Here is a 17,582-nt window from a genome sequence, read left to right as displayed (position 1 = left end):
ATGGTACCGGCATCTTTAAAGGAAAAGTAAAATAAATATCTTTGAATCTCATTAAAGTACACTTCCAAAAGCTTACACTTCCAAGCCCCACAAAGCTAGAAATGAAACACATAAATGGAAACACATAAAATGTAACCCTGGCATAATTTGGTCATCTGGTTCTACTTACTAATATCAGGGAGTCTTTATCTTTTGTTTAGTGCGTGTGTGAATCTGTTTCTCAGTGTCCACAGGTGCCTGAATTTCCAGATTCTATGCAGGGTGTCAAAATATCTGTCCCTCTGGGATTAGGAATGTAAGCAGGAATTGTTGGGACCAAAGGAACCAAACAATCGTGGGGAGTTCCCTCATAACTTTATCCATTATGCCATTTAAATGATTTCTAGAACCAGGTCAGTAAGCCAGAGTGGTACAACAACATCACAGTTACGCCTTGACTGTCATAGACCTGCATATGAACACAAGTCCTGCCAAGGTTACCAGAGGCTATGGAACCTTGAGTGATCATCTCATCTGTTTGGGCCTCAGATTCCTTAGCTATAAAATAGCAGTGGAAATAGTACTAAATTCAGTATATGTTAAATGTTAGTATTAAAATAAATAAAGAAAAGCAAGTTAGCAGGGTTGATAACTGAAAGAGAAGAAAGATTGGGGTTTACTGTTTCCATTAATTCATCCAAAAAGGAAGCTGAAGTTCCATTAATTATCTTACTTGTCCCAAGTCCCAGCTTTGCCATTTGACTGTGAGACCTGGGCACACCACTCACCTCTCTGAGCCAGTGTCTTCATCCATAAAAGCCCATAAAACCCCCACGGGCTTCCCAGGTGGCTCAGTGGTAGAGAATCTGCCTGTCAATGAAGGAGACACAGGAGACCTGGGTTTGATCCCTGGGTCAGGAAGATCCCCTGGAGGAGGAAATGGTGACCCACTCCAGTATTCTTGCCTGGAGAATCCCATGGACAGAGGAGCCTGGTGGGATACAGTCCATGGGGTCACAGAGTCAGACACAACTGAAGTGACTTAGCATGCACACATAATACCCCTACATGAGATAACCAGGGGGCAAGGACTTTGTTAGTGACAAAGCAGAAAAGACCTGTTCATTGTGGTTATGATCCATTTTCAGAAAGAATTTTCACCATCTCATTAATATTTATTGAGCTTCAATCATAATTTTAAAGATAATCTGTGATGCTGTCTGAACCTTTCTATTCCATTCTACTTTTTTTTTTTTTAACTATCATTTAATTCTGTATGTTCTAAAGAAAGACAAAAAGCTGGTAGAAATCAAGCTTATCATGTCCACCAAGGATTGCTAGAGCTCTGCCTCTGGGCACCGGGTGGGATCGCCCTGCCCCCTTGTGGTTAAGTGAAGCCATGTGACTGGTTCTGGCCAATGAACTATGAGCAGAAGCAACAGGCATCACTTCTAGGCCAGGACCTTTAATTGCCAGTGCTATGCCCTCCAGAGCGCTGGCTTGCCCTCTAGCAAGGTGACTAACAGGGATCAAGGCGGCAGTTGCTCCATCAGCCAGAGTCCCTGTGTGACTATGATGTACAGAACCTTCTGCACATCTGCTTTTGCGGCCCCGGCATGGAGCTAAGTTGAGAAATTGATAGGTGTTGTGTTGAGCCGCTGAGACCACAGGGCTTTGAAAACAAGAAATGTTTCAGGTTAACTTCACAATATATTTTATTTAATCCCATATATCCAAAATAGTATCATTTCCATTTTGATTTTAAAAATCAGCCATGAAATAGGCTACATTCTTTTTCACATGCCAGGTCTTCATGATCCAGAGTGTGTTTTACATTTATGGCACACCTCCGTTCAGACGAGCCACATTTCAGATGCGGCCACAAGCCCCATGTGGCTAGTAGCTACTGGAGTGGACAGCCAGCCGTAATGGCTAATGACCCTCATTTTGAAGCACGTTGTTCTAAGGTGCCTGAACACATAAATCTTTACCCCAGTACAGACGATCTTTGGAAAAGGAAATCCAGTGTCTCATAAAATAGATTGTAGCCAGATTTTAGATCCCTTTTCCCTCATTTAGCCTGCAGTCAGGGGGAATTTTCTTTCCAGGATAACTAATGCCATTTGGTTCCCATTGGCTAATTCACTCTCTCCTACTCTTCCTCAAAGACAAAAAGGAGGTGGGGCTTTCCAGTGGCCCAGGTTAAAAGTAAAGAGACAACGACAGCTTTTTGAAATGTTCTCAGCACCCACAGTATTCTAAGAGTAGACTCACTAAACCCCGGGTGGAGGTGAGGGTGGAGGAGCAGCTGATGCATGATTTTCTTTTCCACAGGAGGTGACACAGAGGCTTCAAGACCAAGAGGAACTGCGGGGGTCAGGGCGGGGTGGGAGGCTGGTGAGATTAAGGCATTAGAACTTGATCTCATACCCCGGGGTAGACAGGATCCCTTTTGACTTGGATGTTGACTTGGGACCTACATTCAAGGATTGAGGGTAAATGTTAATTCTTTTTTTAAAAAATTAATTTATTATTATGTGTGTGTTGTTGTTATATTGCACTCACTGCTTAGAAAATTGGCTTCTTCAGTTTCCCAATATGTCAGGAGCATTTTTCCATGAAATTAACTATTCTTCAACCCCATCATTCTGACAGCAGATATGATTTTTTAAATTTTAAAGTGAAAGTTGCTCAGTTGTGTCCGACTCTTTGTGACCCCATGAACTGGGAATTCTCCAGGCCAGAATACTGGAGTGGGTAGCCTTTCCCTTCTCCAGGGGATCTTCCCAACCCAGGAATTGAACCCAGGTCTCCCACATTGCACGCAGATTCTTTACCAGCAGAGCCACAAGGGAAGCCCACTTATTTTTTAAATGGGTAGACCGTAATTTATCTACCCGATCTGCTGCTGTTGGACATTAAGGTCATTCCAATTGTTAATTGTGCTTATCACCCTGACTGTGCCTCGGCTCCTCCAGAAAGTACAGTCAGAGGACATGTTTAGATGGAGGAAGGTGTGATCACTCCATGGCGTCCTTCCGGCAAACTGGGATTTTGCCACATAAGATGTCAACTTCTGGTGGAAGCGGGGAGGTCCCGGCCTTCTCTGAGCACTGCCCGGAGAGCTGTGTGAGGTGAAAAGAATGTTGGGCACAGAGGCTGTGGGCGGCACCAGGCCCTGCCACTTAGGAGCTCTGCGGGCCTCTTCTCCGAGCCTCTGAGAGTGAGAATAATAATACTGGCCGTTTGGTGTTGTTGTGAAGATTAAATTACACTATGAGTTCTGGCTAAATAAGGCAGATTGAGCACACACACATAGCCCTGCTCCATCCTGACCCTCTGCTAACACAAAGACAACGGGATTTTTTTTCTTTGAAAGTGTAAAACCGCAAGGATAATTAGCACAGAAGAAGAGATAACAGGAACAAAATTTGGAAGGCAGAAAAACCAGATTAGTGGGTTGTAACTTGGGGCAGCCAAGAACCTTGAACCTTAAACTGGCTATGGAGAAAGCTGGAGGTAACTTACACCACAGAACCCCCACAAGGCTGTGATTACCTACAGGGGCCAAGCGGAGGAGGGGCTGCGAACAGAAGGGTGGAGTGGGCCCCTTCTCTGCCTTGCCTTCCTCTGCACCCAGTTACTGCTTCTGAGAGCCTGAGGGTGGAGGGGAGAGAGCCGTCCCCCTCGTGGGCACGCACAGCCCACTTGATGCCAGGCCCCTGGTGCCCACGGTGGGGGGAGGGTGGCGGGCACAGAAACCTAGCAGAAGCCATCTGTCCTGGGAAGGGGACTCTGCAGGAGGCAGTAGAAAGGCCAGGTGCCCGTGGAGAGTTAGGATGAGCAAGAAGCCTGGAGCAGGAAGGGCTGGTGGGCAGAACTTTTGCTCCAACCATCCGGCTTAAGACAGGGCCCTGACGGACCTCCCTTCCAGTGGTTAGGACCCTGTGCTTCCAGTGCAGAGGGCCCAGGTATTCTCCCTGGCCCAGGAACTAAGATCCCATATGCGGCAAGCATGCCCCCCCAAAAAAATGGGGGCCCTGAGGCCTGAAAGGACAGAGCCTGGCCCCAAACCCATATGCTTTAGCCTGTCTCTGTCACCTTCCTGGCCCCTGCTCTCTATGTGCTTCCCTTTCTCCACCCAAGCGGACAGTGGCCTCCTCTGGGCTCCGCTCCAGCTAGGGGGCGCCCTACTCAGCCGGGAGGTGGGCCCAGGGTCCCCAGTTTGGGACCCTCCCACTCCCCCATCAGGCCATCCCCCACCCGCTGGCAGCACGACGCCCCTTTCCAGGAAATCACCACTGAATTCTATTCTCAGTAAGTCCTCCTCCCAACTAGATGTCAAATAATGTGCTAGCTGATGCGGCTCCAACCCTTGCAGAGGCAAATGTACTTCCTGAACTATCTGAAAAGAAACAAGGTTCCAAAGATCAAAGGACTGTAGCTGTAACGGGGGAAACCTCGGCAGTGGGGCCAATCAACTGGACAAAGGAAAGCTGCTAGATCTCACCTGCAGATGGTCAGTGTTCCCCCCATATAGAAAATGTCAAATGTGCTGAAGGCAGCAGGTGGGAAAAGGTCTTCCTGGACCTGTCTGCTCTCCTGGAGTCACCTGTCCTTGGCAGAAGCATGAAAAGTTCATGCTCTCAAGGGACAAGGGCCAGGGTATTTCAATGTCATGATTTACCAAATAAAAATACAGGAGGTCCCATTACATTTGAATTTCAGACAAGCAACAAATGATTTTTACGATAAATACGTCCCCCAGAATCATTTTGGACTTGCATATACTAACAGATTGTTTGCTGATTTATCTGGAATTCAAGTCCTGTGTTGTACCTGGGAGCTTGACTTGTCCCCAGCCCAGGGTCTGGCACATACTAGGTACTCAGTGAAGGAGAGATTTGTTTTAGCTTTGAACTGGATGAGAAAGCAAAATATTTTATTTCACTGGGTCAAGGTGGACTTTCTAATCACTGGAAGTGAGTTTTAATTACCAAAATGAAACTGTTATTTTGCCCCAAAGGGACCAAGAAGTCATGGATCTGTCTGATTATTATCAGGACCCAAGAGAGGGAAACCGCCTTTGACAAAAGAAATTTTCAGGAGAGGAGAAAAATAAGATCATTTCTTCTGTGTACCTCCTCAATTACAGCCCACTAAATTCATTCATTCAACAAACATTTATTGAGTGCCTGCTATGTGCCAGGCACTGTTCAGTAAACAAGGAGAATTAATTACTATGATCATTCTTTATATTGCCTCTGTTTGATAGCAAAGGAAAACTGAAGTCCAGAGAAGTTAGCTGACTTGCCCAAGGTAACACAGCAGATAAGTGATGAACTGGGATTAATGTATCTGGTACCTGAGTCCTTGCTTTCTCTACTGTGTGATGCTGTAAAGGTATGGGGAACAGAGAACAGAAGGAACTAGTTAGGTAAAGGCCACATAGATTACCAGCCATCCCTGAGCCATTGTAATTTAATCTCCTAAATATCACTGACCATCCACTTTGCTCCCTTTCAATCACTAACCCCAACTCCCAACTCCACTCCCCAGTCCAAACCACCTTCAGCTTCCTGCCTCAATAGCATCCTTCATCTCTGGGATGGCTCACTTCTCTGGCTCCCCCTCCAGGTTGTTCTCCACACAGCAGGCAGATGATCTAGGTGAAACATAAATGCCATATGCTGTGTTTAGTCGCTCAGTTCTGTCCAGCTCTTTGTGACCCCATGGACTGTAACCCGCCAGGCTCCTCTGTCCACGGACAGAGAATTCTCTACCAGTTGAACTACCAGGGAAGCCCATAAATGCAATAGTGTCACCTCTCTACCCAAAATCTTTCTACAATTTCCCACTGCTCTTAGAATGATAACAAAACTCCGGACCATGGCTTACCAGGCCCCACATAATCCACTCCTGATGACCTCTCCAGCTTCATCTCACTTCCTCTTACTCCATCTGCTTGTACAAGTCAGTATTTGGGTTATCTATTGCTGCATGGAAAATCACCCCCAAACCTTAGTTCTCTTGTGATTCTTGCATTTGGCTAGGCTCAGCTATGTGGCTCTTCTGGGGCTGGAGCCATCTGAAGGCATGACTGGGGTGGGCTTCCAAGATGCTCATTCACATGTCTAGAAGTTGATGCTGGCTGTTGCCTGGGAGTTCCACTTAGTTCAGTTCAGTTGCTCAGTCATGTCTGACTCTTTGCGACCTCATGGACTGTAGCACACCAGGCTTCCCTGTCCATCAGCAACTCCTGGCGCTTGCTCAAACTCATGTCCATCAAGTCGGTGGTACCATCCAACCATCTCATCTTCTGTCATCCCCTTCTCCTCCAGTCTTCAATCTTTCCCAGCATCAGGGTCTTTTCCAAAGAGTCAGTTCTTCACATCAGGTGGCCAAAGTATTGGAGTTTCAGCTTCAGCATCAGTCCTTCCAATGAACACCCAGGACTGATCTCCTTTAGGATGGACTGGTTGGATCTCCTTGCAGTCCAAGGGACTCTCAAGAGTCTTCTGCAACACCACAGTTCAAAAGTATCAATTCTTCAGCACTCAGCTTTCTTTATAGTCCAACTCTCATATCTATACATGACTACTGGAAAAACCATAGCTTTAACAAGACGGACCTTTGTCGGCAAAGTAATGTCTCTGCTTTTTAATATGCTGGCTACGGTCCATGGGGTTGCAAAGAGTTGGACATAACTGAGTGACTGAGCACATTTAACCAGTAAGCAAGGCAGAAGGCATTTGGGCTCGAGTGGCCTGACTCCAGAGCCTGTTCTTAACAGATGATGATGTTATGCAAACAGAGTTTACCTGCATTAAAAGGCTGGGAGCAAGGCATAAAGCTGACCTGCAAATAGGCAAGGATGATGCTTCAACAAATGTTGACGAGCCCAGAAAACTCTGTGATTGATGGAAGGTACAGATGGAAGGTCTCAGGACAAGGTCAGTGCTGTGGAGCTTGACCCCAGCTCCTAGAGATTGTCGACAGGCGGCTTTTCAAATACAGCTGAGCTAGAGGAGTCCTCAGAGCCCTGGCACTGCCACCCTCCACCAGGGAGCAGAGAGCAGCGTGCGCTGGGTGTCAGGGGAGGGCAGCAGGCTCGTGTCTGTCCCAAGAGGGATTATCACTCTCAGCGGCAAGGCCCATAGTCACAGTGGACAAAGTGTGCTCAGCACCCATAACCTTAACAGGCAGGATTTTGTAGAACAAGGAGACGCTGCTAAGGAGAAGGGGGCCATCATAAAAGAGGGGCTAGGGGTATAATTGGTACCCCTACCTGCTTCTTCTCAGCAGCCAGATCCCAGTGAAGGGAGCCAAGGAATCCAGAGGACCACAGTTGATTTTTTTAATGTAATATGTCCTCAGTCCATTAGGAATGATTGAGATCATTTGCCCTCCCTAAGCTGGGTCTGGGAATTCCTGAGATAACAGCATAGCATTACCTCTTCCTTGGCCACCAAAACTCAGGTCCCTCTAAAGCCAGCAGATGCTCAGCAAAGGAAAAAGACATGTTCATCATGGATGGGTAGGTTTTACAATGTAAGAGGAGTGAGGGGATAAATTTTGATTGATTGGCTTGTTCGGTTTTCTTAACCATCCACCCCATTTCCTCTTCCATACGCTACTTCCATTCAGACAAAGATATCTGAAAGGTTTATAGTGAGACTCTATGGAAATTGTATCACTGGTCATGTTTAGCGTTACTTTGTTGTTATGAAATAATCTTAGAAGAAACCCAGATACAGTTTAAAGTAACACTGCCTTTCACGGTAAGAAAGATGTTTTCTTTGAATCCTCTTCGAATCTTTCTGGTGATCTAGTTAAGGAGAAAATCCCTTTTGGCGCTATCTCATCATTAACATCTTGCCGACATATTTATCCTCCTTTTTAACAAGAGAAGGTAGACTTGGGATCAGCCCCATAGCAGGTGGTGAAATGGAACGTTATTTCATTTTCATTAGGTTTAGTTTTGCCATGAGTTTGTGTATGTGACACAAATTAGGATAGTTTACAAAGGGTTTCCCTTTTAAATGAATGTGTTTAATTAAAGTGACTCAGTTACAGGTAAAGTATTAAGTGAATAGTATTTATCACTGGGACAAGAGATGCTGGGTATGGCAAAGATCCGGAGATTATGAATGTTTAGAAAACACCAGAGTGCAGAAATGTGATCTGGTCATGTCACTTCCTGGCTTAACGTCTGCACCCGATCCCTCCTAAGCGGACCCTGCCCACCATCCAGTCTCTTCTCTGCCTGTCCCCCTCCCCACTCTGATCCAGACACACAAAACTTTTTATATTCTATCAACTTTCCAGGCTCTCTCTTGCCTTCAGGACTTTAACCCTTTACTTCCCTCTGCCCAGAACTCTCCTCCTCCCTCCTAGATGGAGAATTCCCACTCAAGGCTCCGGTCTTGGTTAGATGCGACCTCATCCACGAAGCCTTCCGTCATCCTCCCGGCAGGGTTCTTTGTCTTTCCTCGCTGCCCTGCCCCCAGCATCCCCCATGTCTTCATCACGTCACTCAGTCCAGGACACACAACCGCCTGGTTAGCTGCCAGTGCTGCCTATTAGAAGGGGAGCCACTGGAGAACAGAGAGTCTGTCCGGTTCCCTCCCACCTACTCACTCAGCAGTGTGCCGAGTGCCTAGTTAAGGGGCCAGGTGCTGTTCTAGGAGTCAGAGCAGTAAGCAGCACAGAAGAGCCCCTGTCCTCATTCTAGAGGGGAGAGTTGGACGAAAATAAATAAACAATGCTTTAAAAGCCATATGTATTCTATACAAAATTTCAGGTTGTAACAAGTCCTTTCGATAAATTAAAACTGGGTAAGGGAGCACTGCCCTGGTGGTCCAATGGATAAGAATCCGCCTGCCAACTCAGGAGACAAGGGTTCGACCCCTGGTCCAGGAAGATTCCACATGCCGAGGGGCAACTGGGCCCATGTGCCACAACTACCGAGTCCACGCCATAGGGGCCAAGAACCGCAACTGCTGAAGCCCACGCACCCTAGAGGCCACGTCACAAGACAGGCCACTGTAGTGAGATGCCTGCTGCTGCTGCTGCTGCTGCTGCTGCTAAGTCGCTTCAGCTGTGTCCGACTCTGTGCGACCCCATAAACGGGAGCCCACCAGGCTCCGCCATCCCTGGGATTCTCCAGGCAAGAACACTGGCGTAGGTTGCTATTTCCTTCTCCAATACGTGAAAGTGAAAAGTGAAAGTGAAGTTGCTCAGTCGTGTCCAACTCTTCGCGACCCCATGGATTCACTTCACAACAAAAAGTAAACCCCACCTGCTGCGACTAGAGAAAGTCCTTGAGCAACGACGAAGACCCAGCACAACCAAAAGTAAATTAATTAGCTAATAAAGTTTTAAAAAAGGGAATTAAAAAAAAAAAGATGGGCAGTGATGGGGACAGGGGCTGCTCTTTTAGATTGGGGTCAGACAAGGCCTCTCTGAAGAGGTGACGTTGGCACAGAGTCTTGAAGAATCGAGGGGAAGAGGGCCAACGGGAACAGCAAAGGGGACGACTCGGTGGTACAAACAGGCTTGGGGTGTTTACAGAACACAGAGGGGGCCGCAGTGGCCGGAGTGGGGTGAGCTTCCAGGAAGCAGCTGGGCTGCGCCCCCACTCTGGAAGGCAGGGAGAAGGCTCCCAGGGAGGAGGCTCCCCCTGGGCTGAGACGGTGCTCTGAGCAAACAGGAGGGAGGGTGCCCTCTCTGCCTGCATGCCAGCCAACCCCGAGCCTGGCCCGAGAGACCTCCAACATTTGCAGAGGTGTTTCCTGTTAACATTTACCTAGGCTGATGTTTATTAATCGAGTCTATTAATAGACTTTTTTGGACCCTTCCTAATGAATAACTTCTAGAAGATGCATTTCTTGCCTGTTATCCCCTGCCTCATAAGATGCTTCAGGTATGTAAATTGCTTTTCCATCCCTTCTCTCTTGATCTATTCATTTACTCATCCATAACACACATCTGAGTTGTTGAGCGGGGAACAACACAGACTCAGCTCCCCACCTCGAGCAGCACATAGTTTTGATGACAGACAAGTCTGGAGGGCCCCAGAGGCGCATTTTCTTCCTATCTTTGTTAGCTTGGCAGAGAGGTGGCCGGGCTGGACCAGGCCAGTCTGTGGGCCACAGCCCATGCTGGCTTTGTTGAGTATCCACGTTCCTGTGGGCTGACAACCTCCAAGGCTCTCCCGTGTCCTCAGAGTGCAGCCCTGGGCCTTAGGAAGCACACTGCCTAGCGGTCACTAATGCCCAGACAGCCCTTGATAGATTTCTTGTTACTCAGAGAATTTCCACATTCCCTCTTACCTCTCTGGCCAGCAGTCTGGAGTGGGTCCTTTCTCCCGGCGATGGTTGCATGTCCAGCTGGTTGGCTGGGACAGGCCTCTCTGCAGGAGCCCTGGCCACGCGGAGGACATGCCAGCTGAGAACCCATGATGAAGAGGATGAGAGTTCAAGGCCCTGTGGATGTTACTACTTCTCTGCTTCTTGTGTTTCCACCCCCGGCAATCTCCATTTGTGCCATGTGATGCTACTGCTGTGTCCATTCTCCCTTGTGTGACAATTCCAGGGCAAGGAGACAGGACAGAGGAAGCGCCTAACACTCTCATGAATGTTAGAGAGGAGGTGACCAAGTGCCATGGGTATTATTTGGGACTTGGACTAGGGGTGTCGGAGGCTGGGTTCTCTGGAGGTCAGCACACAGGTGCTTAGTGAGGAGTGTTCTGAGATCAACACCTGGGAAAGGGAGGGGTAGCAAGGGCGTTGTCTGGAGTTGGTTGGAGATGGCCGCAAAGAGGTCTTTGATTCTTTTCCTGCCATCAGTCCCTGATCAGTCTCTGGATGCGGTCAGCCCTGAAGTGAATGATGGCTGGAGCGCAAAGGCCGCCTGCAGACAACCTTCCAGACCCAGGACACCAGGTCTTTCACTGAAGGATGATCTGGACACATGTAATGTCTACCACAAGGCCCTTCAGGAAGACTTGCTGGAAGAAGGGGCATTTCACTTGGGGGATGTCAGAGCGGGCAAGGAAAGAAGAGTGGTCCAGGCAAAGGTTCAGAATGTAAGAAGACCCAAAGGCAAGGCAGAGACCACACTCTCAGGGAACTATGGGGCCCAAGAGGAAAGCAGGTGGATCCCTTTTAAGATTAAGAAACAGCTATGGGGAGCCCAGTGGACTTCTCCAAAATAAGTTTACAGTAAACGAGGGAGCCTAGCTTAGAGCCACAGCTGTGGGTTCTGAGTCCAGAGTCCTCCCAGCCCCTCCCCTTGGACAGCTGTCGCCCCCTCTGGCCACTCCCATCTCCTCTTTGAGATGCTGTTTCCTTCTCCTCTCTCCCTTCCAAGCCCCTGTGTACACAGTCCCCACAACCCTGCCCCATGAAGCACTAACATTCCTTCTACATCCAGCACAAATTCTGCCATTTGAAGGGCTCCCACTTGGGTTACATTTCAGGTCAAGTGTTGTTTTGTTGTTTGGAAATTAGAGTCAGTCCGCGGCCATGGTCACAGTTCAGTCAAAGACTGAGGTCCGGACTGAAATTAGAGCTGGATCCTGTTTGAACTTCTGACCAGAGTCAAATCAGTTGGCGGTGAGGTATTGAGCTTAATCCTTTGAAAAAGCTCAGCCTAGAACCAGGGGCAGGTCTCAGCCTGGGACTGTGATCAGGGCTTGGAACGGAGCTGGGGGGCAAGACTTAGTCTAGGGACAGGTTTGGGGTCTTAGCCTGGAACTAGAGTCAAGGTTAAGCCTTGGACTGGGGCTCAGGGATGTGAATGTGTGTCTGAGACTGGACTGAGGACCATCAGGGCTCTGCCTTCCTGCTCCTGAGGTCTGGAGTCAGAACCAAACCCAGGAGTGCGCGGGAGAAACCCGTGAGCACAGACTAAGCCAAAAATCCACCCTCGCTGCCATACTGGGCACCAGATCCCACCACACTGTCTGGGTCGTGGGGATCTGGGTCCAAGCCCGTTGGGGAAGTTGTGCACTGCTGGAGCCTGGTGTTTGTGAGGAAGGGTCTGCACGGATCAGACAGGGCTCCAGGGAAGTCACAGTCAGCTCCCAGGCAGGCCCAAGGTGGGTGGGTGCAGGGAGGGGAGGTGGCTCGAACCATGATGCCCCCAGCAAGACTCTCATGAGAGCCCCAGTGCCACTGGTCTTCAGAAAGCTGGGCCTCTGCATCGACTGCCCACCCTAAGTCCGCCGGGACTGGCTCTGCCAGGGCTAGAGGAAAGAGCCTCAGGCCGGGTGTTGGGGGCCTGGGCGCCCCACCTTGCCTCTCTCTGTGTGCGAAAGAAAGTGAAAGTTTAGTTGCTCAGTCATGTCCAACTCTTTGTGACCCCATGTAGCCTACCAGGCTCCTCCATCCACGGGATTTTCCAGGCAAGAGTACTGGAGTGGGTTGCCATTTTCCTTCTCCAGAGGATCTTCCTGGCCCAGGACTCAAACCCGGGTCTCCCACATAGTAGGCAGACTCTTTACTGTCTGAGCCACCAAGGAAGTCCTGTAAAATAGGAAAAATACAAGCTAAGAAAGGCATTTGAAAAGTGAGGAAACTGACAATCCGAGAGGGGAGGGACTGACCCCGGGTCACACAGCTCAGTGAGGAGGCACGTGGGGATGTCAGGCCTGCTAGCACCAAAGCCCTCACCTCTCTTGCCAATTGGGCTTCTTTCATCCCTGACACGACCACATGCTGCCTATATCCACTCCATGCGGGCTCCCAGGGAAAGGCTGGAGAAGAGAAGGGGTGGGCAGGAGATGGGACAGACACCCAGGGGATGGGACAGTCACCCAGTTTGGGTCCGCTGGGATCGTGGGGCACAGAAGAGACCCAGAGGCCATGCCTACTCCGTGTTCTGTGTGTCCAGCTCTGGACCCAGAATCAATCCAGCTTCCCTGAATACCTGCTGTGTGATCTCAGGCAAGTTGCCTCACTTCTCTGAACAAGATGCAAGTGGAAGCGTGAGTCGCTCAGTCGTGATGACTCTTTGCGACCCCATGGACTGTAGCCCACCATGCTCCTCTGTCCATGGAACTCTCCAGACAAGAATACTGGAGAGGGTTGCCATTTCCTTCTCTAAAAGAGCGATAATAATCATTTCCTCTTGTGATTGTTAGACCAGAAGTGCTATAAAAGGCAAGTGAGCTATAAATATCGGTGCTGCTGCCACGGTTGCTGCCGCCATCCCAGACTCGTCCCTGTTACCCTTCACTCAGTCTCACTGCCCCAAGCACACAGGACTTTCCAACTCCCCAACGTGCCACACTCCCTCCTGCTTCACAACCTTGGCGCAGGATGCTCTCTCGATGTGGCCTGTGAAAGTCACTTCCCTGGGGCACACCCCAGGTGGGACCAGAGCACTCTCCACACTTCCTTTGTAGCACCAGTCAGCAAATCGGAGCAGGATTATATGCGACAGGACATTGGAAGGGACGTCTCCATTTGCCCCAAAATTGACACCTGGGGTGCAGACCTGGGGTGAATAATTGTCAAGCACCTCGTGTTCTGAAGAGAGGCCTCAGTAACCCCTCAGGACTTGCTCAGGGGATGAGCAGTCCCACAGTGTCGCCCCTCTGTTTCCAGGAGGTTGGATTGGGGAGAAGGATTCCACAGGGATGGGTAGTTTCAGTTTCCTATGGACGCTATGGATTTTCCTTTTTACCCAACCAAGCCCGTGGGAGACGCACCAAGAAAATGATGGAAGCATCATTGTTATGCTGGAAGCAGGGAGGTCCCTGCCAGGGGGTGAGGCTGGGAACTTGCGCTGCAGGAGGCAGATTTGTACCAGCCTGGCCCATCTGGACAGGGTGCGGTCAAGTAGGGAGAAGTGGTGTGAGGGGAGGGACGCGGCATGGGGCAGCTTGCAGCTTGCCACTGGCTAAGGGTCAGCAGGCATCACAGGAAAGAGTTGAATTGTGCCATCTTTGGTACCCATCCAGGAAGGCACCCCACCACACCCAGGGGCCCCATAACAGGAACCATGAGGCAGGCGGGAACTGGAAAAGGGAGGTTGGAAGAGGGTGTGGAAGAGCCCGATACCCAGGGGACTGCAGAGCCCGGGGCTCCCTGGGGACCCTTGAAGAGTGCACACACGCATGTGCCCAGTGGAGGGCCAGCATTCAGATGCCTGCCCTGCTGAAGGCCGTCAGCATCGATCCACAGAGAGGAGCCCAACTGTGGGTGGGTAACTCGGGTGGATAACTGTTGCCTGCTGAACCCCAGTTCCCTCAGCCCCTACACCAGAGAGGCTACATCTTAAGAACAGAGAGGAAGAACCAGAACACTGACACCTCTGGCACAGGGATGGACATTGAAACCATTATGCTCAGCGAAAAAAGCCAGACATAGAAGGCCACACAGCGTATGATTCCATTTATATGGCATGTTGGGAGGAGGCAGATCCATGGAGACAGAACACAGGTTGGTGGTTGGCCAAGGTGGAGGGAGGGCTAGTTGTGGGGCATGGAGTAGGGGATGTTTCATGGAAAGGAGTTTCCTTTCGGGGTGATGAAATGTTTTCACTTGGGTTTTAATACTGGCGGTACAACCCTGTGAATGGACTCAAAACCACTATGTGTACACTCTAAATGGATGAACTGTATGTTATGTAAGTCACGTCTCAACACAGCTGTCATTTTTAAATGGGGAGGGAAAAAATAAATAAATAAAACGGGGAGGGGGAAGGTCGGGGGGAAGGGATAGATAGTTTGGATGGACATGTACACACTGCTATATTTAAAATGGATAGCCAACAAGAGTGTGGGGAACTGTGGTCAGTGTTATGTGGCAGCCTGGCTGGGAGGGGTGTTCGGGAGAGAATGGATACATGTGTGTGTGTGGCTGAGTCCCCTCCCTGTTCACCGGAAACTATCACCACACCATTAACCGGCTATGCTGCTGCTGTTGCTGCTAAGTCCCTTCAGTCGTGTCCGACTCTGTGCGACCCCATAGACGGCAGCCCACCAGGCTCCCCCGTCCCTGGGATTCTCCAGGCAAGAACACTGGAGTGGGTTGCCATTTCCTTCTCCAATGCATGAAAGTGAAAAATGAAAGTGAAGTCACTCAGTCGTGTCCGACTCTTAGCCACCCCATGAACTGCAGCCCACCTGGCTCCTCCGTCCAAGGGATTTTCCAGGCAAGAGTACTGGAATGGGGATTAACTGACTATATCCCAGTAGAAAATAAAAAGTTAAAAAAAAAATAGCCACCAAATAAGTGCAACAAAAAATAAAGTGATTACTGAACATGTTGGGTTAATATCTAAAAATAAAATAAGATAAATTGAGGGGTTATTTAGTTTGGAATCATAAAGAAATTTTGGAGATGGACAGTGGCGATGGATGCCCAACAATGTAGAGGTACCTCATGCCACTGAGCCGTACACTTACAAATGGTTAAAACCGTAGCTTTTATGTTATGTATGTGAAAAGTGAGTCATTCAGTCGTGTCCGACTCTTTGCGACCCCATGAACTATACGGTCCATGGGATTCTCCAGGCCAGAATACTGGACTGGGTAGCCTTTCCCTTCTCCAGGGGATCTTCCCAACCCAGGGATCGAACCCAGGTCTCTGGCATTGCAGGCAGATTCTTTACCAACTGAGCCACAAGGGAAGCCCAGTGTTATGTATATTTTACCACAATTTTTTAAAACTAAAAAAAAATTCATTTTAAAAAGATGGAGAGGGGAAGTATCCCAGAAGAAGACCATGGACCCGTAAATACTCCAAGATACTGGAGTCAGAACACCAGGAAAGAAGCAGCCTCCCCACCCCACCCCCCAAGGTGTGTTAACACACATACACACCTCCGCATACCACACTCCAAGTCCCATAAGCCTGGTGCTGGGGACAAAGGAAGGAGAAGCTTTGAATTGCCTCTGGGACTGCAATTTCAAACAGATGGCCTTATCATAACACTCTGACCGCAGCACCCTGGGATCTGACACCACACGCTGTGGTCAGAGGTTGGAAACAATTGCAACTGCTTCCTGTGCAGCCCCCTAATCGCCCAGAGCCCCACAAACCACTGCAGAGGCTCAGTGTCAGCGCCCCAAGGAGCACAAACTCCAGGATGGCAGGGGCCGCTGGGTCTGGCTCGTGCCCGGGGCTTGATACAGAGCTGGTCACATCGTGGGTCTTCGGTCGATGTCTGATGAAAGAAAGCAGGGCCTCCGCCACGAGATGTAGAAGAAACTGAGGCTCCAGAGGCCCACAGCCCTACCCAGGGCCACACCATCAAGTAGAGGTGGAGGCGGGGACCAGGACCCAAACCCCCAGCTCCCCTGGCCCAGGCCAGCGCCGGGCAGGGCTGGATTCCACCCGGAGCCCCTCCTCCAGCTGTGCACATCTGCTGGCCTCCGTGGGATGAGGCAATCACCCAGGAAGCTGGCCAAGGACGCAAACATCCAGGACAGAACAACCGGAGCCGTTTCCAAGGGGTGGCGTCGGCGGCCCGGCGCCAAGCCTGTGTCCCCGCAGGGCTGCCTCCCGCCTGGCGCTGGGAGTTGCATTCCTACAGCACACCTCATCCTGTCACCCCAACTCCTCCTGGCTGGGAGGCAAGGGTCCTGGGACACTGTTCTGGTCAGCTTCTCCCTGGGGGACGAATCCTGCAGGCCCCTGCCGGTCTTTGGGTCTCAACCCCCCTTCAGGGTAATCTGGTTCCCCTCCGGCTCTGCTGGTCTCGCTTCTCCAAACTTCGCAGCTCTTGCTGACACGGTCTTCTTAGAACACTGTGTTCTAAGGCAGCCCTGCCTTCGGGGCCCCTAGTCTGAGGGAAGACACCCCACCTTTAAAAGCCCCAGTCGGAGACTGGAGACATAGCCCTGACACAGGCCCTCCTGATATGCTGGAGGAGATGGCACTCTGCTCATAGGAGCCTCGTCTAAGGAGGGAGACCCCCAGGCTGACGGGGGAGGCCTGGGCCACCAGCAGGAGGCTCCTGGGTCCCCGTTTGGACTTTGGCTGGCTTGTCTCTTTTGGATGCCCCTTCCTCTTCCCAATTGGGAGGCGAGAGGGATGACACCTCTGTGTCTCAGAACCCAGCATCTCTCTGCTCACGTAGCAGTGGGCACCCCCCTTTAGGCTGTTGGTCTCAGTAAGCTCCGTGACAGACGGCCCACACGCTGAGGCCCCCCCAGGAAACACACACTCCTGACACGTTTGCTCTCGGTGGCTTGGCTGTCCCTGGGATGCTGCCCCCTCAGTCCATGACCTGTTCCGAGCAGGCCAACAGCAGAAGCATCTAGAATTAGGAAGTGCTCAGACTGTACAGGCTCCTCCCACCTCTGTGAGGCCCGAAGGCCAAGGTTGGCCAAAATTCAGGGCAAGCCTTCCAGAAGCCTGGCTCGGAGCCATTCAGTCTGGTCCTCATAGCGACCCCAGAGTCTGGGGTTTACAGAGGAAGAAACTCAGAGCTTGTTTCCCCAGTTGTAAAATGAGGTTGATAGAAGTAACAGTGCTCAAGACGTAATTGTGAAGCTTAAACTGAGATGATACAAGAAACCTGTTCACATGGAACCTGGCCAAGGTAATTATGTGCTGTTTTATGATTTTGTTTTTTTCTCCCGCTCG

This window comes from Muntiacus reevesi, chromosome 3 (assembly GCF_963930625.1).
Source record: "Muntiacus reevesi chromosome 3, mMunRee1.1, whole genome shotgun sequence".
NCBI classification, from domain to species: domain Eukaryota; kingdom Metazoa; phylum Chordata; class Mammalia; order Artiodactyla; family Cervidae; genus Muntiacus; species Muntiacus reevesi.
Note: the sequence above shows the minus strand (reverse complement) of the source record.